The sequence below is a fragment of the Protopterus annectens genome, chromosome 4.part0 (genome assembly GCF_019279795.1).
Source record: "Protopterus annectens isolate FY-2018-M chromosome 4.part0, PAN1.0, whole genome shotgun sequence".
Taxonomy (NCBI): Eukaryota; Metazoa; Chordata; order Ceratodontiformes; family Protopteridae; genus Protopterus; species Protopterus annectens.
In genome coordinates, this window is record NC_056733.1 from 360,966,510 (window position 1) to 360,993,682 (window position 27,173).

Sequence of the window (27,173 nt, forward strand, 5' to 3'; positions counted from 1 at the left end):
AATAATTTAAAAAGAAAAAGTGCATTTGATCCACTGACTATTTTGTTAGCATTTGAAAAGGCATGTGTGAATGATACTTATAATTTATCTAAAAAAAGGAATGGGTGATGGAACTACAACTTGAATAAGGAAGAATATGCACTTTTAAATGCTTTGGTGGAAGATCGAATGGATAGAGTTATGAAATTTGCTAATGGTGAGGGAATGGTTATTTATGATACAATCAATCATATTAGCAGTGTACACAGTATTTTGCATAATTCAGAATTTTATAATCCAGTTTAAAAAATTAGGCTAACATAGTCTACCAAAGGATAATCTTTTTCTAGAAGAGCTGTTGTTGGAAAATAGGATATCTGTAGATTTGTATAATTTCCTGAAATTGGATAAACCAGTTATCCTTGTTATTTCTGGTATTTCAAAGGTTCAGAAACATGTTTATGCCCTACTATACAGACCCATTGTTTCAGCCAGTGGCTGGAAGACCCACCTATTAGCAGTATACATTGATAAACGTTTAAAACCTTTGTTTCTACATAAACCCCATATATTTAAATATTCCTGGGACTTTCTAGGGAGGTTAACCCCTGAAGTCTATGAAAAAGATATTGGATTTTTAACAACTGATGTGGCTGATTTACTGAATTGTATCCGTGTGGAAGAGTGCCTATCCCCTTTTTTTGGACAAATTGATCAAATGTGATTTTTTTTTGTCTAGAGAAGATATTAGATTTTCATTGGATTTTGCTGCTCTAGTTTTGGGGAATAATTTTATTTTCTTTTAAGATAACATTTTTAGGCAGGTTAAAGGTGCTGCCATGGCTGAAGCCTGTGCTCCCATTTATGCTAATGTGGTCCTTTTGGCTTGGGAGAAAAACATGGTTTTTACTTCTGAATTTTATAAATACATTAAAATGTATCTAAGATTTTTGGATGATATATTCATTGTATGGAATGGACCTAATCATAAAATTAATGATTGTATTTTTTTGCACGGTTCTATTTTTTTATTCACTTTTAATTTTGATAAGGAAATGGTCATTTTAATGTACTTTAATATCAGCCTTATGGATGGTCAGTTTAAATCTAAAATGTACAGGAAGCACTTTTTCAGCAACTCATACTTGCACAATACTAGTTTCCACCTTTATTCCTTTATGAGGAATTTGATAAAAGGTCAGGGCATCAGGGTAGCTAGGATGACAGCCATAAAAGAAGATTTGGAAACAAAAATGAACATTTTAATGTTGATATTTTTGGAGAGGGGATATCCTGAGATTATGGTGGTGACATCCTTAAGGAAGTGAAAAATCTCTGGGGTATTAAATACAAAACAATTTTGGGAAAGGGCCACTTAGGGATTGAGGGAGTTAAACCTCCTGAAACAAGTAATGATGTTAAATTCAGGAATGCATGTGTGGTGGCATATAGTGGTATATCTAGGGACATTAAAAATATTATTAAAAGTAATTTTAAAGGGCATCACTGATATTGATAGAATTTTAGGAGTCGAACCACTTTTTGTTAGTAAGACCTCGCTCTGTTTTAAAAAGCTCTTGGAAAGACCTAAAAATCAAACAAATGGAACAGGAAACTGAGAGTCAGCATTAAAATGTGGTTCATGTAACCATTGTCCATATATTTTGGAGAAAAAAATTCATCATTAAAAAAAGTTTAAATTCTAAGGTTATATTCAAAGGTGGACAATGTGCTACAACAGGATTGATGTATTTGGCTACATGTTCAGGATGTTTTTATGTGGGGAAAATTGAAAGGATGTTCTTCCACAATAACCAGACCACATCCTCCACACTGAATATTTAATTGATACAAATAATGCAACAGATAAACTAAAACAGTCACCAAAGTTATATAAAATTCCTTCTGAATTGCATAAATATAAAAATTCAAATTTCTTCTTAATTATTTAAATATACCACAACTCTATACAGTGACAAATTTTAGTATATAAAATAATCTATATCTTGGAAAAAACATATGACTGAAAAAGATCCTTTTAAAAACAAAATTATTTAGTAAGCTGAGACTTGGATTATTCCTAAATACTGATTATAGCATATTAGCTACTTCTTTAAATAGACATATTTTACTAGCTATTAAACAGTAATAACTATATTTTTATTCATGGAGACAATGATTTTTATTTATTAAGGATAGCTTTAAAAACATGCATATTTGGAAGAATGCAGATCAGAAACTAGCATTCCTATTAGCTTGTGCCCAAGAGGCATTGGACTTCATGAATATGTATTTCTCTTGTGATAATCTATTTCCAGATCCTTTTATTTAACTTGATCAAAGCTTTACTACCCAAGATAGAAGTCTTTTTATGTATAAATGGGATTTACTGTTAGTCAGTGTCATAGTGTAAAGAATGGATTTTTACAATAGATCCCTTCTTAAATCCTTTGATATTTAACATCAGTATATATCCTGTAGATGCCACCTTCATATATAAATCTATTTATGCATGTACTGATGACATAATCTAGGCCATTTAAAACGTCATCAATAAATAGAGGTCTTCTTTACCCTTACTTTGAGAATTCAGAAAGTATCCACTAAAAAAACATTTATATATATATACATATACATACATACATACATACATACTTACCGATGACATAATTCAGACAACTGCAATGCTGCATCAATAAGCACAAGCTTCTTTTCTTTAATATATAAAATTCAGAAAGTAATAGGATTACAGAATAACCAAAATAAATCAAAATTATCAGTGGCACAAGCTGTTGCATCTAAAAACACAGTTTCAATGCAATGCAAAATTACCTTGGTTGATGTCATATAATGACATCATTTTAAGCTTTGGCTTGAAATGACAAAAACACATAGTGGTTTTCAAAAAAAAAAAACACATGAAGGGAAGTGCTTCCACTATGAGTGGACGAATAAAAATTTGTTGAGTCTCAACTCCCTGAAACAACCCGATGCAAAGAACTACATGAACACCACCCTAAATTAATTATAAATGCAACTTCATGGTTGCAATATGAGAGGAAAAGGGGGTAATTACTAGGAAATGGCACTTGGTGCCTAGACACGTCCCCAACAATGCTTTCCAATGGAAATGTGGGCATTGTTGAGAAATCGAGTTTTGAGGAGCTGAGGCTCAAGGAATTTGCATTTGTCAAAAAGTAGTGCAACAAAAAGAAACATTTCACAATTTCACAATACCAGTTAAAGGAAGAAAATCATAATTAAGATGTTATTACTTCTTGAAAAACTATTTCCCTCAAATTAATTCATTACACTGGCCTTCAGAATTTGTGAAAATATATGGAAGATATCTCTGAGGAGACGGGGCACACCAGAATCCCATGTGATACCCTGATCATGCCTAATGAAAATTTTAAACTCCTATTACCAGATCCAAAACTATATTGAATAGCAAGCATTTTAACAACCATATAAACATGGAATATTTTTTTGGGTCCAACTCATAAAAGATTTATGTGTGAACTGTGGATACGCATCAACTGATAAGAACAAACAAAGTGGGGACACCATTTATACCATACCATTATAAATATGAAAAATCATTTGAAGTTTGTAAAAACTGGCTCTTGAGTATTTAACATATAAGTCTTACACAGGAAAAGTGCAAAAGATCATTTAGACTACAACCCACAGTTATCCAACAATGAAATAAATCAACAGGAGAAAAAAAGCCCAAACATGGGTCAGCATATTATAAAATATTATTTTTAGAAATTTAATAATCATATATCCAGTAATAGCAGACACATTAAATGGAAACAAGGGCTTACTTTTAAGAAGTTTGTCAATGCTTCAAACATAAAAAAAATAGAAGGAAATTGATGGGAACAGAAAAATGTGAAAAATATTTAACTCGGAAAATATAAACAAAATATGGTAGAATAAATTTATGTTCTTGGAAAACTGTGTTGTATAATAAATTCCTTTGAGAACTTATATAATTCTGATTAAAGACCATGTTGTCTTATTTTCAAAAACAAATCTGACAAAAGGCCACCAGACAATCGATATTATTAAGTTTAAGTTGCTGGAACCAGTCAATGCAACAATTTCAATCAAAGAATGATGAATTGGATTTTTGATTATTAGGAATATTGGAACAAAAAGCAGCATTTTATGTAACAGTATAAAACAATTTGTAGTAGAGGGGGGGTGGTACAGGCTAGGGGCTTAAAAAACAGTTATTTTTATGGCTATTTAATTTTTGATCCATAAATTACATCACTATCATTAGAAATGACTCATTATATAACAAAATTTAATAAAAAGGATTGGCAAATTAAATGGCAGAAATAACAAATAGTTACATTTCAGTTTTAGACTCCATATGAAGATTTCTACCAACAGTAAAGGGAGAAGGTGTATTATATATATTCTATTCTAGCTGCTAAAATAGAATTATATGTAAAAAAACAATATTTGCTTATGTAATACAGTTTAGGACCAGGACAGCTGCATCTTTATACAGATTTTAAGACTCTGTCATGTGATGTATTTTAACAAATTCAATCACTGTTTTTCTGAGTACCCACTTAATCTTATCCAGGACTACATGAGAGCTGGAGCATATCCTGGTACTCACTGAATACAAAGTAGAAGATTTAATCCTGAAATTGTATTTATTTATTAACTGACATTTTATTTCATACCTCATTAAAGAACATACATACTTGTTCACTATCATACAGCATGCACACACACACACACACACACACACACACACACACACACACACACACACACACACACACACACACAACACACCCTTTGGACAATGTTGGAGAACACCAGAGTTTACCTGCAACACATCTTTGATGTTCGGGATACAAGAAAAAACTTGACAACCCTCAAAAAACTATAATGGATGCAGAGAAGATATTATCAGCTCTACACATATATTACCCCTACTGACTACCATACCAAAGGGCATAGTGCTATGAAGCAGCAGTGCAATCTATTATATTACTATGTAATACGTTTTAAGTTATTCCAAATATTTATTTTAGAATCATATTTTATAAGGATCTGTGAGAATTTCAAAGTCATTTTCATTTAATAACTGAATTAGATATGAATTATTTACTATGCATCAGAATTTGTCATGTCTGATGGTAAGACAAAGTCAAGTATGAATATACCCTCTAACTCTCTGCAGTAAATCTGAGGTGACTATATCACTAAATGTCTAACACAGTTCAGATGAAAATGGAGCTGAAGAAGTCTACAGCTCTTGAAGACAGTTTGTTGACAAAATTGCTTATCTTACAATACAGTGACTCAAAGTTTATGTTAATTGCGTTTTTATCATTTAATGGTAAGATGAAGCCTGATAAACTGATCTGATTTTTTAAAGATATGCTTCTGTGATTAGACAATTAGACAAGTGTACATTTCATAACTACTCATTTTCAAATACGTGCAAAATAAATTATCAGAACTTATAAGCAAGTATGTAACATTTTACTCATTGACCATGGAAAATATTATACTTTGCTTTTACCACTTTTTTGGTTTGATTTGTACCTTTGTTTTATAACCTTTCCATAGTTGCAAGTTAAAACTTTGGTTTGGCAAAACAAACTACATTTAACCCATTTTCAAGATTTAATCAAAGTGGAAAAGAATATGCTTAGCTTGCAAAAACTGTAACAACAAAGGCTGCAGTCAGTAAGCACACAAAACTGAAACTGCCAAAAACTGACAGTACATTTTTTGAAAAGACCTTCCACTGGCATGTAGTAACCTCACCACTGGAAGGAACAGCAAGTGAGAATAATTAGTTTAGATAAGTGTGTGTGTGTGTGTGTGTGTGTGTGTGTGTGTGTGTGTGTGTGTGTGTGTGTGTGTGTGTAAGCAGATTTTTGAGTGTGAAATGAAGTACCTTGAATCCCTACTATTTACCATTTTTAGCAGTCTTGAAGGAAATCCCAATTTGCTAAAGTTGAATCACTGACACACACAAATAATTTTTGATAGTGGCACCTTGATTTTATTTCTTGATAGTAGAATATGTTGACTTGTGTGTTGTTGAGTTTTCATAATGTTCCACTATGACTGTAACCATAATCCAATGAATTTGCAAACCCTATTATTTACACATATAGTAACTAGCAGGTTTTTACACCTGTGCAGTTAATATAATTTCAGGAGGACTACTATAGGTTAAGCCTTATGGCTTGATCATTGACTTCAGTCTGGATACTGCATAATGTCAGTAAAGGCTTTGATGTGTCACCTTTAAGAAGATGTAATAACACAGTCTTTTTTAACAATACCTGGTGGTTAACTAGATGGCTGTAAATTAAAGTATATTATATATATTGTACAACAGGCATTTTGCTGTCATCATAGTGAACATTCCGTCTGTCAGTAGCGCAGATCTATGTACTCCTCCCACTTATGTATACACCTGGAAAAGTACTGTCACAATCCAGTGCACTTTTATATTCAGAAATGACAAACACATCCTTGTGTAATGATTTACCATTTCTGAGAGCCAATGCCCAGCTTTGCCTGAAATAATTATGGATTAGGTGCTCAAGGGTAGGACTCTATCATTTTTTGCTTTGATGTTATTTTAATAACAGACCTATCTGAGCAGAAACACCTTAAGGCACCTGGAGCCAATCCAAAATAAATGAAAAAGCACAAGAACTGAGTGCAGAACTTAGTACTCATGTTTTAAAATATTACCTCGTTTAGTTAAAATGCAAATGACAGATTCACCTCTATGATCAAAGAAGACAATTAAAAACATGCCATTGAAACACAACTCAAAACAATAACTCCTTTTATTTTTCCCTAATCTATTATGAGATGATTGCTGTAAGCATTTAGCAGTCCGGAGTTGATAAATACAGACCTACGTATCTTATTCTGCGTAATGTGTAAGGTCAAATCAATTCTAGTAGTTTCATTCTGGGAGTTCTCCATCTAAAACTGAGAACAGAGAGTATAAAATAAATTAAAACTCTGTAAATAAAGATAAATTCACATGCACAATACAAATAGAGTGTCTTTTAGAAGTACAGCAAATGGGCTCACATGTTAGTTGTTAATGAATAACCCAAAGCATCCTGATTAGTACCTTAGCAATTATACATCAAGGCTGCCTGAATGAATGAGCCTATTAGGTCATTGTTGTTGCATTGTTGACATAGTTTTGGGGAGAGTTTCAGGTAGCTGTATTTTTTAAAAGGAAAGTATAAAAAAAGAACAAAGAAAACTGCTTTCTACTTGTACCACATTTAAAGGATCTCCCACTTGTATGCTGTGCTGGACTTTGTTTTGCAGTTTTAAATTCTTTTTTTGTCAGACACATCAAAGTGATGTCACTAATGCTTGCACAAGCAGCTTCACTGAGGAAAAATGGCAACAGCCATTAACAGCAGAGGATGACAGGTAAATGGCATGATATTAGGGTGCAGAAGTTTTATGCAGATTGTGCCACTTACATTTTTAGCAAGAACCTGACAGAAAACAGAATCCTGCAGGTTTTTTTATGCAAAATTTATTTCCCAAATTAAGTGAGAACAGAACCATGCTTTAATCACACTTCAGTTAGGGTTATCACCTTCCCTCTTTGCGAGGGACAGACCACCTTTGGGCAGTTGTGTCCTGTGAATAATCCTAAAAAATGGCATGTCTTGAGATTTTAAGACAAAATATATTTCTTAAGTTGTATTTAATAGTTGCATAAAACAATTATTTTGTATCTGAAGCACATAAATATTATATGAAATAGCATAAGCAACTCAAATGGTACAAAATACGTTTTTATTTTGGCAAAAATGTGAAGTTATGTCCTTTGCACTGGCTGTGGGTATGTTTTGTCTTGCAAAATCTCACATTTCTACAAAAAACATCCCACTTTGGGCATCTGAAAAGGTGGCAACCCTAACTTCAGTGAAGAGAATTCTGGGAATTCTGTTTGCTAACAAAGTGAATGTAATTTCACTTTTGTCTGAGATAGGTTGATAGAACTATTATATGTACTATTTTCAGTGTTGGTAGTACAGTTACCACAGATGACTAAACTTATTCCAGAATTCAGAAAAGTTACTGTTAGTGAGATCCCTTTTTACCACTGGTAGTAACAATTTCCGATACTTAGATAGCCCTACCTCAAAAAGGTGTAGCACCAAGATGATTTGTCCTTCAAACCTAGCAACTACAAATGGTAACAGACTTTTCTGATGTAGGAGAGGGTCATATGGTAATTAGCATTGTGCTGTCCCTTAGAAATGCCTGAGGTAAATGCTTAATGCCAGAGCTATTGCTGACTCACTTGGTCCCCAATTCAGCAACCCAGTCATAGCACCCCTCAGCACAAGGTTGAGGAGTGAAAAAAAGGAGCCTTTCATTTAACTAGTGCCCCTACTTGCTAAGGAGAAGCACCAGGTTCAATGCCATGCTCCCTCATGCATGACATAAGTGCAAAAAAAAAAAAAGGTCACTTCTATTATCTGGCGCTCTTTTCTTCTAGGAGGCAGACTGACAGTTCTAATGCCCTCCTACAAACTACTGTCCTGTACATTTATATGTACAGAAAAAACATAAATAAACAAACAAAAGAAATGGAGCTGCTAAACATGCATCCAACACACTGTGCTGGGGGACTGCCCCATTTACCTCACAAGAGATATGCTTCTGCTTTAGCAGATGATCTGTTATAGAATCAGTTTGTTACATAATTCACTCCACCAGCCATAGTACTAACATATCCGAAAGCTCACATTCACCAATTAATTTCAGTGGGTGAGATCATATTATAAGTTCTGGGAGATAAGTGGAGATAGGTAGGATGAGGGAGTTTGTGCATGCATGTATGTATGTGTGTGGCCAAATTTGTAATTGTATGTAGAGGTATGACTGGTGTCAAATAAGTGTGTGTGTGTGTGCGTGTGTGTGTATGAATGTGTGTATGCAGGGTGGTTGTAGCAGTGGGGTTAATTAGGGGATAGGTAGGGTAGGTATGTGTGTGTGTGTGTGTGTGTGTGTGTGTGCGTGTGTGTCTGTGTGTGTGTGTGTGTGTGTGTGTGTGTGTGTGCGTGTGTGTGTGTGTGTGTGTGTGTGTGTGTGTGTGTGTGTGTGTGTGTGTGTGTGTGTGTGTGTGTGTGTGTGTGTGTGTGTGGATGAATGGGTCTGTGTCTTTGAGAGTGATCAGGTGAGAGATATGTTGTGTGTGCATGTGTGTGTGTGTGGGGGAGGGTTGTGGCTACCATACTGGTAAACTCTGATTGCCCAATAAGCAATTTCTGCAATGTTGGGGAGGGGGCTTTAGACACTATAGTTTGGCAGCACCAAATAAATATGGAGGAAGTACTGGACAGCAGCAACACTCATTATTATTACTCTAATCCACTTTAAAGCTACTAGGACTCAGGTTTGGCAGTACATAATATGGACACAAAAAAGTATGAAACTCTAAAGTCTGGCATTATTGACTGACTGCAATGGTCTGTGATGTGTGGGACCATGCCACGATTTCTGGATAAGTCTGGGTGGGGGGGTTACTTGATGACACCAGTGAGTCATTCAGCATGTTATAGTATCCACTTAAAAACTTAATAAAGCAACGGGTTTTCCACCCAGATGTATTTATCGAACAATAAGAATGACACATTGTCTAGCATTATTGACTGACTGTAGGCATTCATGATCTATGAAGGGTGGGGAAAAATAAGAGGCATGGTTAACATTTCTCTTTTAAATTAGGTACAGGTGACAGGTATGGAGGTGTGTTCTTTGGGGTGTGTGTATTTCTGCATTTTTGGATATGTGTATGTGTGTGAGCAGAATGAATAGAGGGGGGGATGTCAAATGCAAATATCAAGGTGCTGGTCCACCAGCTTCCTCACCACCTTAGAAAGCTTGATGCTCCAGATGAAAGGGACTGCACATCTGGCAAAGCCACCAGTGAGAATCTCAGCAGACCTCATAATTGATACCCACTAGGGGCATATAACGAGGGCCTAACTGTCTCTGCCTTCTCAGATACATTTTTAGATATGACCCTGGCAGCATACTGTTGGGATGGATGAGGTGGTGCTAGTCACTTGGGGGATGATGAGCTGTGGCAGGTCCACAAGTGGTGTTGTGCGTCTAGCTGTTTAAAAGGAAAATAAATGGAAACAACCAACAAACCACAAAGAAATGAAAAGGACTTCACATTGGCAAATCCTGTGTCTGGTGTCTGCCTTGGTATATTGCATGTACAGCAGGTAAAGGAGAACACAGCACCTGCTCTGGGAACTGAAACCAAAACCTACATACTTTAAGCCATGAAAAAAACAACTGCTAGCATATACACACCCATGTTGACACACAGTGCATTTGCAATGAAAGGTATTCTTCATACAGATGTGCATACATGGAAGTACATTTTAGCATAGGTGCTTCCTTATGTACAAAAATATATTCTTCTTGTGATATGCAGCTACTTAAACATCAGTTGGATTGGGCCCCACTGATGTTTCAATTAAAGGATACTATTTTCTGTGCTCATGCTCCCCCCCCCCCAAGAGGTGCAGTGCAGATAGAATATGAACATCTTCTGCAACAATAGAACAAAGGACCACCCCTGCATTCTGCCTTGAAAGGGAAGTGTTTTACCTTTTGAGCAATCCCAGCATCACTATTATGAAAAAAAAGCATTAAGCAGCAAGGAATTGAATATATTACCAAAACCTTACAATGGTGAACTGCCAGATCTAACAGATGGGTACTTAAGTGTGGCAAGCAATTAGACTATTATGGAGATTCAGTAAAGCCTACATACTTGTCTTTCACGATGTGCACATGGGCATGGAAAGTTTTAGGGTCAGTTAAGTACCGTGTAGAAGTGTGCATTCCTGTGCAAACCAGATAAACTCTGAGGGATGCTAGTTACAGCATAAGCAGCTGAACTGCAACATGGTGGAGCTATTCAATAAGCTATAAAGCATCCATGTAGACTCTGTGCTGGTTTGTCCTGCGTATTCAAAAACTTTTGGAATACAGCCACAGAAAGGAATCTACATGGACAGAAACATATCAACTGCTGCATTTACAAGGTAAGTCTTGAAAGTGGAGTGTATTGTGTAATAATAGGAATGAATGGCATATCCTTGTATCACACTAGCAGAACAACATATCCTTATTTGTGTCATAACAGTAACTCATCTTTGCCCACCCTCCCACAAGAAAACAGTCTATCCTTGTTTGTGCCATGAGAGTAACTCAACTTTGCTCCCCCCAACCAACAGCCTATCCTTGTTTGTGCCATAACAGTAACTCACCTTTGCTCCCCTTAAAAGAACAGGAAAAAGGCACATCTTGCTAACAAACCATTTTTGAAATGCTTAAAGTTCTATCAAAGGAACTGTCCCTGAAACATATTTATCAGAATGCATTCCATTTTTATGCATTGGCAAAATAGAATCACACACAATGCACATTAAGTAGCAAAAAAAGCAATGGATGCCTTCACCTTTTGGGGTCTATGTTTGCAAGAAGGTGTGCATCCTGCACCAATGCACAGTGACAGTGAGCAGAGGCAAAATGCTGTTGTTGCCTCCACACAATGCTGCTTAACCCTGCTGTGCTATGCAACACACAGCAACAAATCTGATATAAACAATTCATGTTGTTGCATTATCACTCTGCAATGAAAAGTATTTTTAAGTATTTGATACACCTGTATTTAAACACAGTACCATCCGGGCTGAAAAAGAAATGTATCAATGCATTAACACATCCTGCCACAGAGCCAGTTAAGCAACATGTGTATTTCATAGACTCAGTACTAACTGTCAGGCTTTAGTCTGGTGTGTCAGTACTTTTTCCACATGTATCAACCACTGTACAAATGTGTGCTATGCCATGCACATCAATCTGGTAACTTGCAGAACTACAGCTACTTACCCATATGCCTAAAACCACTTATCTGCAAGGCTAGGGAAGGAATCAGCTTGGACCATATCCACAGGGACATAGGTGACCTTCAACACACTTGACCCTACTCATTTTGTTTTTGTCAAGAATAGATCTTGTTTATTAAACCTTATAGAATTCTTGGTTACTGATTCCACAGACCTGGATGAGGGATAACAGGATATACCACCTATGTTGACTTATCCAAGGCCATTGACACTATCCTCCATTCATGTGTCATAGTGAAGATCTCACATGTGGGAATTTAACCACACAGTAGTACAGGGCTAGGCAACTGGCTCACTGACATAACACATGCTCTCAAAGTTGGGAACTGCACCTCCACCAGTAGCCAGTTACCACAGGAATACCAGAAGGATCTGTGCTGGACCCTCAACTGTTTACAAACTACTTCACTGAAGTGCAGGCAATGGTAGATGGCCTGTGGTTTACTGTGATTGCAGATGGTTGTTAACTGGATGCACTAAAATAGAATCTCCCAATGATGGTAACATATTATAGAAGGAGCTGCCACACACAAATGATTGGTGCCAAACTCACAGAATGAACCTTAAAACATACAATGGCTCATTGTCCCCTTTGGCAATGAAGTACCACTGCTAATTATAATATACATAGCACCCCTCTAAACTCAAACACAGTGTTGTGAGACTTGGGAACACATCTTCATAGCAATCTACACGTTCATCACTATGAGTCCATAGTGGTGACATTAATTAATTAATTAATTAATTAATTAATTAATTTATTTATTTATTTATTTATTTGCAGTTTGTTTTCCAGGATAGTCCATTGGGCTACAAGGAGCCCATTTTCAATGGAGTTCTGTGGAGAAAATTTTCAGAGAAATACAAATGCAAAGTACAGAAAGAGCACACATCCATAATATACATTTCAATTAAATGTTAAATACATATTATGTATAGTACAAACCCATATTGCACAATTCAAATAGATGTTATATAATACAGAAATAAAAAATAGGCTTTCATTAGGAAAATTATATCAGGTTAATTCAGTAAGTAATATATATATATTTTTTTTTTAGGGAATTACGAGGTAAATTTTTTTAGTCATTGGTCGAATATGTCCCAAGGGATGTAAAACTTTAGGAGGTAGTGACAGGCAACAAAGTTTGGAAAGTTAATAAGGTTAAGAAGGTTAGGAAGGCCATCATACATAGTGACATTGCATCCAAGAACATCATACATATTGACATTACATCCAAGACCAGGGGGGTCTTACCTCTGCAATATTCTACCGTTATCAGACCACTAATTGAGTACAATGCTGCCTTCTGTCTGTACCTCACCAGACACCTGCAGCAATTGTAGAAAACACAGGGCTGTGTCTGGGAGGCTCCAAGGCCTCCAAACATGACATATATGGAAAGGCTGAAAGACCTGTCAGTGTATTTAGTATCATGCAGGCTGCTGAGAGATGACCTATTTCTGCCCTACAGAGTAGTCTCAGACCCTGCCCTAGTGCAAATGCTGCACATCTGCAAATCAAAGACAAAAAGAATAACTTGGCTCAGGGTTTTCAACCTAGCCTGTGACATAAACAGAATGTGCTGAGGAGACAGATATACCCCCCAGTGACTTCCACTCCTCTGTAATAGGTTCCCACTGTGTGTGAATCAGTGCTCCTCACTGACCATGTGGCACCTATGTCCCTCATGGATAGGGCCAGTTGGTGCTGCTCACAAAATTGCTCTGCTAACATCATCCATCCAACTATGCTCAATAAGGATACCTGTGTTTTTACTCAGCTAGGATTCTAACCACCTCTGGGTCATTTGTCTAGTAGCCTACTATGAACATATGAAGTTATGAGCCTGTGCAGGTCTCCCAACATTTTGTCTCCCACATGGCCTGCTGATGTCATCTACTATAAGTTCACCTGCAGTCTTGTAAAAGTCAGACTTGTGCCATGGTGCTTGCATAATGTACCTTGTTCTGTAGTCTGTGTATTTAGATAGATAGGGGTTCTGTTCTCACTGCAGTCAACTGGGCACATGTGTGTGTGTGTCTATATGCGTCTAGCCAGAAGAGCAGAGGTGAGTATCTTGCAGTTACTGCTCCAGTCCCTTGAACTGACAGTAATTTGATACTTGCACATGCCTACAGATCCATTTCACGTAGGCCTCCCAACTTCTTCTCTCCAAAATACACTGCTGATGGCATCCACTATAAGTTGACCTGCAACCATGTAAAAGTCAGACTTGTGCCATGGCATTTGCATAAAGTACTGTGTTCTGTAGTCTGTGTACTTAGATAGGAAGGGGTTCTGTTCTCACTGCAGTCAACTGTATGTGTGTGTCTGTATGTGTGTGTGTGCGTGTGTGTGTGTGTGTGTGTGTGTGTGTGCGCATGTGCGCGTGTGTGCGTGTGTGCGTGTGTGCATGTGTGTGTGTGTGTGTGTGTGTGTGTGTGTGTGTGTGTGTGTGTGTGTGTGTGTGTGTGTGTGCATGTGCACGTCATAGGTTCATAGGTAAGTACTAGGCTATCAGCCCTAGGGCCTATACAAGCCTAGCCAAATGAGTTCCATGGCTTTTACCACCAAAGAAAATTATTTTCCTGTGCCCCTGTCAAGTAGAGCCACAGCAGTGATTCCCGGGGTGAATTTCCTATTTTCCATCCAATTGTCAATATTTCTGTTAAAGATGGATAATGAAGAGCTTTGCTTTTCATGAATGGGCAGCCTATTCCAGAGCAGGGAAGTCTCTGGGACAGGAATCTATCCCTCCAGCATGTTCTGTTTATTGTGGTGACAAGGTTTAGGTCCCTGGAGAGTGTGGCTCAGAGAGATTGGGATTTCTTTAAGTGTAGCATGTCCATCAGGTCTGGGTTAGACATGGCTTTGTATGTTAGGCAGAGGTTGCCTTGGAGTAGGTGATATGCGACGGAGTAGAGCTGGAGTTTTTTGAGACGGTCGGTGTATGACATCTGTTTGAGGCCAGTAATCCTCTTAGTGAGGTATTTCTGTGGCCTTTCCAGCTGTTGCAGATGTCTTGCAAGGTACATGCCCAATGGGTCATTGTACTCTATGATGGGTCTAATAAGGGATGAGTAGAGAGGAACGATGACCTCTCTTTTTCTGAAAGAGGACCCCTTTGTGATGAGGTGTGCCATGTAGAAAGATTTCCTGACTACTGTGGTGAAGTGATTATCAAAGGAGAGACTACTAGCCTCCTGTGTCCCAAGGTCTCTTATCACACTTTTGGTGTTTAGCAGGCTACCACCTATGTGGTAGTTCATAGGTACGGTATTTTTCCCAAAGGGGATGACAATGCACTTCTTGGCATTGAGCTTTAGGTCATGACATTGACACCAAGCATCAGTCTCAGTGAGGCCTTTTTGTAGAGTGTCTACATCCTTAGGTAAATCGATTATGGCTCCTAGTTTTCAGTCATCTGTGAATTTCATTAGCTAGAGACCAACTGTATTAGTCTGGACTTCAGAGAAGTAGATACAGAATCAGGAAAGGACACAGGACCGAACCCTGTGGTACTCCGCTTGTCACTGGTCTGAAGTTGGATTTGGAGTCGGCTACTTTCACTGTGTGGGTTCTGTCAGGGAGCCAGTTGGCCACCCATCTTGTGACATAGGGATTTATGCCTAGTCCAGTGAGTTTATCTACAATATTAGAGTGAGGGATGGTGTTGAAAACCTTGGCGAGGTCAAAATAGCCTGTGTGCATTACCTTACCCTCGTCTACGGCTCTAGTGACTGCTTCAAAGAAGTCAGTCAGATTTAGGAGGCATGATCTACCCTTTACAAACCTAAATTGAGTAGAGTCCAGAGTTTGGAGGTTACCTATGTCTTGGTTTATAAGCTCTAGGATGATGCGTTCCATGGCCTTGCAGACCAGGCTCATCAGGCTAATGAGGCAGTAGTTCCCGGGGTCTGTGGTGGCACCCTTTTTGTGGAGTGGGATAACTGTCACTGTGTGCTACTCCTTAGGCACAAAGTCTGAAGTGTGGATATGGCTGAACATGGTACTTAGGTGGGGTGCTAGTTCGTTCTGTAGTTCATGCAGAATGCAGGCTGGTATGTTGTCCGGTCCCATAGATGCTGTGTTCTTGGCTTTGGAGAGTGCGGTCTTCACCTGTGTGGCCATGATTTCAGGGGCTTTGCAATCATCCAGTATGGGGATGGGCCCTTTGGGTGGTGAGTGGGGGGGTGGTGAAATTAGTACTGAACCTGTCTGCCAGGATGCTGGCACAGTAAAGGTAGTGCCATTGTGCTATAGTTCAGAGCAGATCTGAGTGTTGCTATTGAGATTCTTGATATAGCTGTAGAAGGCTTTTTGGTTGTCTTTAGAATCCAAAGTGATTTTATTTTCATGACTAGCTTTGGAGGATTTTAATAGGGATCTCAGCTTCTTGCCGAGGCTGACCAGGGAGTTCCTGCAGTCATGGGAATTTACTCTTTTCTGTAACAGTTTCTTCCTTTTGTTGTAGAGCTTGTTTATGGCAGGGGACTACCAGATATGGATGTCTAGGGTGATTAGCTTGTGGTCAGACCTGACCATCAAGGAGTTGACCTCTAGTGTGGAGCATCTATTACCCATATTCCTAATGACCCGGTCCAGGATGTTGCTACCCCTGGTAGGGGTAGGGATAAGCTGGTCCAGGGCATTGGAATTGATGAATTCCAAAAGATGTTGGGCAAATTAGTTAGTACATGACTAGTTTTCCCAGTTGATGGAGGGGTAGTTGAAATCTCCCAAAATTACGGTATTGGACTGTATCTTAATATTATCCAGTATATCGAGAAATATGGAGTGGGTATCCCGGGGCATGGTAGGGGATCTGTAACATGCTACAACCTGAATTGCAGTCTTGCCCATTGTCAATTGTACTTGGATAATTTCAGAGGCATTATGTTGAGCAACAAGACTGGAGGTGTGGATATCCTTTATAAACATGGACACGCCTCCTCCTTTAGTCGGTCCGGGTTGGGTGGCCGAAAAATGTGGTAAGAATTGTAGCCTGGTAATGCAGCGGTGCTCCCTGGAGTCTTAAACCAGGTCTCTGTCACTGCACAGATGTCAATGTTCTCCATCTTAAGGAGAGCCACGAGTGTGTGTATTTTGAGGTTTAGACTTCTAGCATTGAGTAGCATTACCCTTAGATTTTGTTTGTTATGTTGTCTAGCTAGAAGCAGTAATTTGATACTTACACATGCTTACAGATCCATTTCATGCAGACCTCTCAACTTCTTCCCTCCAACATGCACTGCTGATGTCATGTCATCCACTATAAGTGGATCTGCAGCCATGCAAAAGTCAGCCTTGTGCAGTGGCACTTGTGTAAAGTACTGAGTTCTGTAGTCATCTATTTAGATAGGTAGAGGTTCTATTCTCACTGCAGTCAACTTTGTGTGTGTGTGTGTGTTTGAGCTCTTGCTTAACATTACAGAGAGCATTTTACACCAGAATGTGGGACACTGTTATATTCTCTTCAACAGACACTGTTGATGTGATCAGCTATATGGTGCTGTCTGAGACACTCCAATTCTGCTGTACATTAAGATGCTTCACATGTTGTCTTTCCCTGTTTTATTCCTACAATTCATCTGTATGTCTCTATTCAAAACATGAACCTCCACTGACTGTTTATTTTTAATGGCAGTCTATATAGCATTATAGATCATTTATACAACTTTTGTTTGGTATGCCTGAAACAGGTTTCTGCAATAGTCTGCACTGTATACACTTTCATATAATGTGTTGCTTTCTTCATAACAATGTTAATCTTTCTGGCATATTGTGCAAACATGCTGACTTATTTTTCCCGTAGGTAAACAGGTTTACATGTCTGCTGCTGCCTGTGTTGATTTACACTGTTTCCTGGCAAGCAACACTGCTGCTAGTGACAAAACCATGTTTGTCTACTTTTAAATATGGTGCATGGCATGAATATGTAATTAGCGCTACTGCTCCATGCGAACATGTAAACTCAGTGTAGGCTTCTCTCTCTGCCTACAAGGAGTTTATTAACTCTCCAGGAGAAAGTCAAAATATAGAAAAGAAATAAAAGAAGGGGAAAAAAGCTGGCTTCCCCCATCCCTTACTACCTGTATATACCAACCCCAAGATTGCACAGTAGTGGAGAAAAGGCAAACTCCCAATCCCCACTGTACTGCAACCTCCCACTAAATAATGCTGGCATTCTGCAATTGTAGGACTAGATGACTGCTTGTGTTTGCATTACAAATATTTGAAATTCTGAATATTCATCCAAAGGGTTGCTTCCTATATATTTGTGCATATGCAATATTTTATACATATATTATATGGTTATAATATTGCACATGCATATAATATTGCAAATATTTTATATACAGAGAGAGAAAGAGAGACAGAGAGGGAGAGATAAATACAGGTATAAATGCTTATACATAAATATATAAATTTATATTACTTTAATTATTTATTTATGTTTATACTGATTGGTCAAGGAGATTCCTGGGATTTAATAAACTCCATGTAGGCTTCATGTGAAGCCTACACGAAGTTATCATGTTTGCACTGTGAACAGCAGCACTTAATAAATATTTGTGCTGTGGCTCACCTTCAAACATAAGCAATCAGGGTTTTGTGGAGGTCAAAAACAGTGTAAAGCAACATGGATAGCGGACTTAGTTACAGCATAGCAAACTGGGCTAGTGGGATTGTACAAAATGCCACATGGACCACAAGGGTTTTTCATTTATTATTTATTATTTTATTTATTTATTTGACATTTGTTTACTGTGAAAGTCCAACTGGGCTATAAAGAACTCATTTTCAGTGGAGGCCTGGGGAGAAAAGCTCCATGAGACAATATGTTTATGTATGAAACAATATTAGACAAACAGATTAGCATAGTAGTGTAAACATAAAAAATCACTTAACAGTGGCTAATATAGTCAACATACCAGTAGCGCTAATATAACAATCGGTTACAAAAACATAGGCTAGTTCCAGTGTATTTTCCATTTAAGTCTAAGTTAGTCACAGCATTATGTATTGGGGTAGTTATTGGGAAGATATGAAGTAGTCAAGATGGTTGTTCTAAAGAAAAGGGAGAGGGTGTAGTAATAGGAACAGTGGATGACAGAGGTAGAATGAATAGGAATAGTAAGGGGGTTAAGGCAGATGCAGTTAGGAGCAGCAGAGGTAGGAGGTGGAGGATGTGGCAAGAGTTATTAGCCTGGAGTTGAGCAGGAACAGTTCCAGGATTTAGACAGGTGTTCTCTAAGTGTGAACTTGAAGGATGTGTGCATGTGGGTGGATCTGATAGATAAGGGAAGGATGTTCCAGATTTCAGCTATGGAGAAAGAGCATAGATTATGTCCAGCTGATTTCATGAGATGATGTACTTGTAAAAGCTGCTTATTTTCTGACCTGAGAGATCTGTTTGGTATGTAGCAGTGGAAGATTGTATTTAAGGCTGGGAGTCTATGAGTCTATGAATGATTTTGTGTGCTGTGTTGCACTGGATGAAGATAAAGTAATGTGGAATCTCAAGCCAATTGAGACTGCAGAGGGGTATACAGTGGAGTATTTTGCATTGGTGGTGAACTTAACAATTTTGTTATAGCAAGTTTTGAGCTTAAATTGTAGGCAGGTTTGAAGGTTAACTATAGGAGAGTGGGTAGCAGGTAGGAAGTGGCTAGAGTGCATTTAGGGTGAGAATCTAGGAATCATTTGTGCCAATACAGAATTCCAAGTTTCTGATGTGTTTTCTTAATGCTATTTTGTATATGTAGGTCAAACGTAAGGTGCTCATCAATGGTGACACCTAGTAGTTTCATGTGGGGGAACATGTTCGATTATTGTGTTGTTCTGTGACAGGATAGTAAATTGGCTTTTATTTAGAGAGTGCATTTCAGGGGTGAAAAGTATAAGTTTAGTTTTGGTGGGGATGAGCATTAGTTGATTATTAGTAAGCCAGCTCTCAATGGATGTAAAATCAGTTTTGTGATTTATTGGAGATGTGTTATGTTGCAGGGACAACAAAGGACAGTATATGTGTACACTCCAGCATACTGGGCTAGCGGGATTGCAGCATGGAATGTCACATGGACTATCAGGGTTTTTCATAAAATTGGTGTATTATATTGTGGGGACAGGACAAGACAATGTATGTGTATACTCCAGCATACTGGGCTAGTGGGATTGTGCAGAATGCCAGACTGATCACCAGGGTTTTTCATGTATTAATGTATGTGTTGCAGGCACAGGGCAGAACAGTGTATATAGAATAGGGACACGCAGATGAAGTTTAAGGATGAAAACCAGGAAGGAGGACAAGTGAACCATTGTAATGTACTGCACATTAGGAAGAGTAAAAGGAAGGCAGTTGCAGCAAGAACACTAATCACATCTCCACATGGAACAGTACAAACTACACAGTGACAAATGTATACAATGTAACTGTCACACAATGTGACATAACAGTGGAGGATATCTGTGTGATATAAGCATCCAGACATAAACAATGGAGAGACATGTATCATGGATGTTAAATACAATTGGGGTTTGGTGCATATTGTGAAGCTGTGTAAACTGATTTGCCAGAGTATGCTTGTATTGTCAGCAGAGGACTCCAATGGACACAGACACAGGCTCATGACAAACAGTAAAACAATCACACACAATCATGGACAGTATCAGAATAAAATCACCAGTAATACCTATGTCTCTGACACAACATATGTGTTTCTCAGTAAGCATAGCAGGTGCTGCATCAGCACACTTGTATAACTATTAGGACATGTCAGCCATCTAGGAGTGTAATCAAGCACACTCTCCTGACACTACATATGCAGAAGGTATGAGGAGACACAATTGACATTAAGAACACTATAGGCTAGTTGATTGGTGTGCATGGAAGAGATATATATGGCACAATCCACACTGTAATTAATGTGAACCATGCCATCAATGTCATTAAACAGTTATTTATGTCATGAGTGCATCACTGAAAAAGATATCACATATGCATATGGTATTACACCTTGATGGGGGTTCTGTGCCATAAGACAATAATGTTTATGCAACAAAATTAATACCTAGGTGTGCACAAATAGATGTGTGACAGCTCACAGTGACAAAGATGGTACACTTCAGTTACACATCACTGGAAGATGTTTATGGCAGGACATAAGAAAGGGTGGATTGTACTCAGGTGTTGGTGTGGTGAAGGCTGTGAATTATGAAGGTGTTATGACCTGTCATATGGATGTCCTGCACATACTCAGTAGTTCATAGGTTCATAGGTGTTTAGTAGGTTAAAGACCACAAGGGTCTTTTTAAGCCTAGCCATGCATCCCAAATCTCTGAAAAATTCTGATACCCTTGATAAGTGTAAGCAGGAGCTTGGGAGATGAAACATTTATGAGCAGGGGCCTGAGAGATGAACCATTTACAGGTTACCTGTGTCCATTAGACACATAGGTGCCAAACCAGGGATACATGTCCTGTTTCCCTTCCAATCGTCCAAGTTGCACTTGAATTGGATTAGGGAGGAACTTTGCTTCACATGGATGGAAAGCCTGTTCCAGAGATGGGGTAGTCTCTGAGATATATACCTGTCTCACCAGCAGGTCCTATTTATATCACATGCAAGGTTTTAAGTCTTTAGACTGGGAAATTCTGGTGCTTATTTCCCTGTGGATATGCAGGAGGGCCACTAGAGTGGGGACTGACAGTGCCCTGTATGCCAGGCTTAGATCCCCCTCAAAAGCCTGTAGGAGGCAGAATACAGGGATAGGGCCTTGAGGCAGTTTCCATAGTACATTATACTTACACCCTGTATTCTTTTAGTGAGGAACATCTGTGGATGTTTCACTTGTTGGATATGCCTGGTTAGGTACATACCAAAGGAGGCATTGTACTCAATGATAGGTCTGATGAATGCCAGACATAGTTGAACAATGACTTTAATGTACTTAGATGCCATACCTTTGTTTATAAGTTGTGCAACATAGAATTATTTCTTCACTATTGTACACAAGTGATGGTCAAAGGCTAGATTACTGGCTATGTATGATTCTAAGTCTCTGACTACTGTGTTACGTACAAGGAAGTACTCACCACCATGGATACATGCTGGTGGACATTCCACATATCATTTATCCCAGGACAAAGGTCGCATAACAAGTGGTCTGCTGATAGGGTGTAATGTCTACATGATCCTTGGTTTATGCATTTGTTTGCATAATGAAACAAATCCTCACGTTTCTTTTTTTTTCTTTCATGTATTGTCATGGCTTTGGCAGCAATCTTTGACGTGTGTTGAATCTGTCTATATTATACCAATATCACAGTTGGAGTGAATGATTGCCCACAATCTGTAGTCCTCCAGACAGCTGTTGGGATACAGGATTTGTACGTCATTCTTGCATTCTTGATGTTTGTGGTTTCAATCATGGACAGGAAAGGGCCTTGCAGACTGCCCTGAGGTACACACTTGCTCACTGGACATGAGCTATAGGTCACTTCAGATTTTTACATATTTAGATGCCACATATGTGATCCACTGTTCTACCCACTTAGTGATATTGGTGTTGATGGCCACATGCATGCATCAGGTGCTCTCACCAGCCCACTCTGATGGATTCATGCTTATGCACACCCTTCTGTGGTAGCATATTCCATCTGGAGGCTGTGTTGTATTATGTATCCAACCATGTCTGGTAGGTCCATGCTCTGAGTCATGCTATAGTCAAGCTGTAATGTTGTCATGGTCCATTGATTCTGTGTTATTAGCCATACAGCATGCACAGATGTGCTGCCCTTCTTAGCATAGAAACTTAGCAAAGTTTGCATGTATACTTTGGCTGATGGACAGTGGCAATGGGGGGGGGCTAATGTGGAACAAACACTCAGCAGACTGCTCAGTCTAGTTAGGTATATCTGGTGGCATCCACATGCACATCTGTACTTACTTTTGTACTCCACTTAACATTTCAATTGTATTCGAATACATGATTAAGAAAAGACCTACACATACAACCATGGTCATTCATCACATTCCACGCACTATTACTATGCACACAGTCATACACCTGTAAGAATGTCATGTACTTACACCAATTTCTCAACATATGCCTATATGTGTTTTATGGGCAAGCTGTGTTTGAGCAGTCTGATGCCACATCAGGACACATTAGAGATCATCTGTGGCTCATGCAGAACATTTCTGACAAAAATGCTAATAGTTACACACTGGTTCTGCTGAATCCCTCAATAATCATTGGTTCTAGCAACACAACTGTGCATACAATGAGTTGCCCAAGGTTGCAGTTGTATCAAAACCTGTGATACATTGCTGTGTTTATCACAGATTAACAATATGTGTATGAGGCAAGACTTATGCAACAATGTAATCAATATGAATTTATATTGATGTGTGTCACAGAGCATGTAATGATGGTATGTAGACACTTGCACACCTATGCCATATTGCAATTATCACTATGATAGTGGAATGTGAACTGTGTTGATGGTTGAGCTGCTCCACTACAACAACACATGTCCTAATATGCCCACAATATACATATAAGTGTGTCATACCGTGTTACTCATGTCACTCAACAATAAGTACTGTTATAACACTGCCATAGTTCATATTGTGGTGAATAACTTGAGCTGTACCTCTCTGGACTATATGAAGAGACACGTAACTGAACTTTTACATTATGTGTCCCAGTCAGGTATGAACCTTGCCCTAAGCAGCATTCTACCTTCACTCAGGATGATGCCACAATATAAACAACAGCTGGCATAGTTCAACAATTGGATTAGCTTCTGGAGTCAATCCAGGTGGGATCCAGTATCTCTTATTCTGGGATGACATAGTTGACAAAACACACTGCTTTGCCAGAGATGATCTGCACCTATGCCCTCTAGGCTGTCAGATACTGGCAAATGCACTTGTCTCTCACATAGTGCCTTTTTCTAGGCAATGTCAAAGCAACAAAAGTTCTGATGTAACAACATCCACTGGAGGCAAATACAAAGTTCTGCTGCTTAATGCTAGGACTGTAAAAATGAAGCTGCACCAGAGGATATTGCCAACCTGCTAGCTGATGGATTTGACACAAACTTCAACCCCCTGGCCCTAATGGCCATTATGCAAAGCACACCTGACACCAGCCCTTTGCCTAGTATCTCCAGACATCAGGTCATATCTGCACTTTCCAAAGCTAAAAACACAACCTCATTAATACCAGATAACATCCTAGGTTGCTTACTAAGCAATCTAAAACAGGACCTACTGAACCCAATTAGTGTCCTCTTTAATCATAACCTGACAACTGGCTTTGTTCCAGTGGAGTGTGTGATGATGTGAGGTATTGCCAGCTATGCCAGGAGAAGGGGCAAAGGATGGGTAACATATGCCTCCATAATTAGCTCAAATTTAGTAAAGAATTATATGCTATTTGAATATCAAACTGATTTGTAAAGATGTTTGTGCTGAAAATGTATTTATAAAGTTGCTTGTGTTAAAATGTATCAACAGTGTGTGAAATGTACATGCATCATTGTAACTTTGAAATGTATATATTGTAACAGAGAATATTGGAAGAGAAGACGTTAATCTCAATCCAACTGACTATGGAAGATAGTAAGAAATTAAATTACTTAATTTAGGCCATAAAGATTGTATCTTACAGTTCTCAGTGCAGCCAAAGACAAAAGTCTGTACTAGGAAGCTTCCTGCATTGTCACTGGGGTGAACTACTTGCTACTCTGGAAAGGTGGAGGATTGAAATTGTTTTATGAGTTCTAGGATCTGCAGCAGATTTATCAAGGCTCTGAATATGTGTATTATTGACACATAGGTGGTAAATCCTCACAGCTTCTAGCCAAAGTGGGAAGCATGGGAAACAGAAGTCAGATGACCAGATTCATGTGATGTGATTCTGTAATCCATCACTAAAAATAATGTTAATACTAAGTCAGTCTGAAGTCTCAGGGCACTGTGTTTTTATAACCTGGCAAAGAAAGATCTCTCACCTACTTCAGCTTTCCTTGCTCTAGTAAGTAACCAGGGAATAATAATTATTTAGATCAGTAAGGTAAATATAGTGAGATTAGTTAAGTAATGTTTTTTTTTTTTGTATCTCTGTGACTCTATTCATCTGTATTAATTTAGTATTTCCTGTGATTGAAACTCTGGTGTTTATTGTAAACAGACATTTAGTATTTTCATGTTCTTTTATTATTTATTATTAAATATATTTAAACTTTTCATTGTGACTGGTCCTTTATAGAATAGTTTAACCTTTGGGAGTACTTATATATATTGATGACACTGTGGCCAGTCCTGAAAGCCTGGCTGTTTGGACAGCATTAGCATTATTATTAATTTTCAATTCACTCAGTATAATTGGGTACCCTTGCAAAAGACTTACAGGACCTGGCTTTGGGGTGTCTGGTGGCAGTGTAACTATATTATAGTCTGCACAGAAGGGTCATAAAGAACAAACTGCTAACCAAGGTAGTTCAAAAATATGGACACACCACAGCTGGCTCCACAATTCATGATAAAACAGTTGCTTTAACTTTGAAACACTGATAAAAACAAATAAAAGATAAGTTTGTTCATCTTCTTAATGAAAACTTCTTCAGATAAAACCATACTTAAAAAATTGAGTCCATATGTACACCAATCTAAGGAATGGAAATAGATCACATGAATGCCAAGCCTCAGTGATATCATGCTTCCTTTAAGTGGATTTAAAGAGGATTGTTAGTAGGTTTAAAGGGCCATGCTGATAGAAATCTGACATGAATTATGGCAACAATTAAAGTTAGTTTATAGGTGTGCTTCTGATTTTTTGCATACTAATAATGTGCTGACAACATACTACAGCCATCACCTTTCAAAGGATTTCAGTTTTAAAATACAGGTGATGGATATATGGTCATTCAAACCAGGTCAGTTCATGGCATTAAATTTCAATTGCCAGTGAAGTTGAAGTTCTTCCAAAATGAGTGTCCACAGGCCCCCTCTATCTGACAGGACAAATTGTTCTAAAACAAAAAAATTAAAGGTATGGTCAGGGTATTCCATGGTATGTTTGGAAAGAGCATTGGTATCCTTTTTAGTTCTAATATCATAAGTATGCTCATAAATTCTGTCACATAGATGCCTTTCTGTCTTACCAACATAAAACCCATCACAGTGTTGGCATTGAGCACAATAAATGAGCTTATCAGAATTCCAATTAGAATATTTTAGATCTACACAGGACATCATTAATAACAAACAAATTAGCAGTTAAAATATACTTGCAATATGGGCAGCAGCCACATTTCCTGATCCCAAAGTGCTTTGATTGTTGTACTGATTTTTTTTTCAAATAAAGCTTTGAGGTTTTGCTCCTTTTTATAAACAATGCTTAGAGCCAAACCTACATGTTCTATAATGTGTTTGTCATTTGTCAAAATATTCCAATTTTTAGTAAGGATGCTTCTAATATGGTAGCTGTCTGGATGAAATACTGTAATAAAGGAATTCTTATAATTATCATTCCTGTTAGTGATATGTGTAGATGTTTGTGTACACATAAACGATGGGCTAATATGATGTTGCACTGTTGCCCCAAGGATGGGTACGAAGTCTTTCGTTTCATGTTTAGTCATGACCTTGACCATTAATTTATTAATAAAAGAAAGTGGATACCTACTGTATGTTTCAAAAACATTTTCCTCAACAGGTTGCATTCATCCAAAAACCTTTCCTCATCTGTGATCATTCGGGCAGCACGGACAGATTGGCCTTTGATGACTGCTCTCTTCTCCATTTGAGGATGTACAATTGTGTAGTGGAGAAATTTGTTAGAGTAGGTTTCTTTCCGGTAAATTTTGGAAATAACTATTTTATTATTATTTGCAGTTTTGAGCCAAATATCAAAATATGCTATATGGGTATCATGGACTTGGTGGGTGACTTGGAGAAATTCTACAGCGTTGCTGATGAATGCCAGAAACTCAGGAATTATGTCAACATCTCCATTCCACAAAATAAATATATTGTCCAGGTACCTGGTGTAGAATTTACATGAACTATAGAAAGTGTACTCAGTAAGAAATATTTCTCCCACAGTATCATGTCTGCATTGGCAAATAGATCCCCACATGCTGAACCCATACCCATGCCTTTTGTCTGTAAAAAATTGCTTTTTCAGAAATAA